General features: G+C 35.5%; 1 long non-coding RNA gene across 1 annotated transcript; it reads right to left on the reverse strand.

Moving 5' to 3' along the window:
• Positions 1-90: 90 nt before the first annotated feature.
• On the reverse strand, positions 91-1,360 carry LOC107834363 (uncharacterized). Its single transcript, XR_001660157.1, has 2 exons — positions 1,319-1,360; positions 91-869 (listed from the first exon to the last, which is right to left on the reverse strand). It is a non-coding gene; the product is annotated as an uncharacterized LOC107834363 (long non-coding RNA).
• Between the last annotated feature and the right edge of the window lie 455 nt (positions 1,361-1,815).

Below are 1,815 nucleotides of genomic sequence, written 5' to 3' on the forward strand. Positions count from 1 at the left end.
AGAAACTCCTTTTGAAGGAGGTAAACGATCTGTCAGGAATTTTGCTATGAATATCGCTCGTTTATAACATCTTGTTGTCAGTTTACTTTCATATATATAACTAAATCTTTTTGGTTAAGCCGTTTTAATTCTGGGATAGTCACATGTCCAAAATTTTACTGCTAACTTTGTTTAACAGTTAGCTAGTCTAGTCACAATGATTTATTTAATCAGAATGAGACTGAAACAGCAGCGAAATTAGCCTTTTTATTATTTAAAGTGAGTAACACCTGATCATACTCGTTCACTTAACATGTATTTACATATTATATTATATTATATATTTAGGAGAATAGCAGTGCTAGAATGATGTTGAAGAAAGGTGAAGAAGCTCTGGTGAGATCTTCATTTAGTTTATTGAAATATGTATTAACTGTTTTTAATTTTTAAATAAACTATTTTATTATGAGAGGAGCAGGTCAGGGTGTGAAGATATAAACATTATATTAATTATAATAGAACCAGAAAGGAGAACAGGAGGAGACTGATGTCAGGTTGATTTCTTTCAACATTTCAATATTTTTTTTCATTATTTCCACACCATAAAGTTAATGGTTAGGAGACAATAAGAAAAGTGCTTGAGGAGAGGTTTAAAAATAAATTACTGAAAATTTTTGCTACACAGTAAATATAATTGAGATGAATAATAATGTATACATCTGAAAATTAAGTTGTGTAAATTCTCATTCTGTATGATAAAAACATACTTTTTATATTTAGTTCACATTCTGACACTGTACATTACTGTAGTGTCTGTTATAAATCCATGAATCCATGCAGGAACATCAGGCTCCAGAGAGTCAGAGGGAGGCAGAGACAGAAACACATATCTGTAGATTGTCATGAGGTGGGGTTGAAGTGGTGAGGAGGTGGACGCTGAGACCCAGGTAAGATGAATAATGATGAAGAATTTATTGATGCAGCTCACAGTCCAACAGGCAGCACGGCGGAAGGTAGCACACAGCTAACACCGGTAGCAACTGGATAACGGACTGAATATACGAGCTAGGCCGACGCAGGACTTCACAGTTCTACTGCCGTACGACACTCAGACAAACTTACAATAGACAGGGCTTTGACAAACTGAGAGGCGTTAGACATAGACAAGGACCCGACGAGGAACACAGACAACAGGTAGGTATAAATACAGACTGGGTAATCAAGGGAACTGGATACAGCTGGGAAGCAATCAACGGGGAGGACAGGACAGAGACTCACAGGAAAACAGGACTGAACACAGAAAACTCAAAAACAAACATACAGAAACACGGAACATAACATAGATATTTTAGTTAAATGTTTGCAGGTGAAAATAACAGGGAAAAAAAACATTTAGGCTTTTTGCCTCAGTGTTTTTCATGGATCTGAATGCAGTAAGTTACTGAATGCAGTGCTGGAAAGTGAGACTGAGTTAACAGTGAGGAGCTAAGGGTCTGTTAGACGTGAAAAGTATACTTTTTATTTATTTTGTAAATCAAACTGTTGCACTGATGTAGAGATGTTCAAGAAGATCAAAACTTGTTTAGATTTTATTTTTGTTGGTCAAATTGCTGTATTGAGTTTAAAACTGCTGAGTCTTATTTTATGAGCTGTTTTCTACTTTGGTTTTAGAAAGAGGTAGAACCAGTTCAATTACCAGTCAATTTATATCAAATCTGTTAGCCTGTCTGTGCTACCAGAGTATGTAGCTTCCTAGTTGTGAGAGGCAAATGCTAAAGTGAGTGTTCATCCTGGAATGAAGTTATACTATGCATAACTTTAATCTGATTATTGGAT

Source organism: Poecilia formosa, unplaced genomic scaffold (genome assembly GCF_000485575.1).
Source record: "Poecilia formosa unplaced genomic scaffold, Poecilia_formosa-5.1.2 Scaffold596, whole genome shotgun sequence".
In the NCBI taxonomy this organism is placed as follows: Eukaryota; Metazoa; Chordata; class Actinopteri; order Cyprinodontiformes; family Poeciliidae; genus Poecilia; species Poecilia formosa.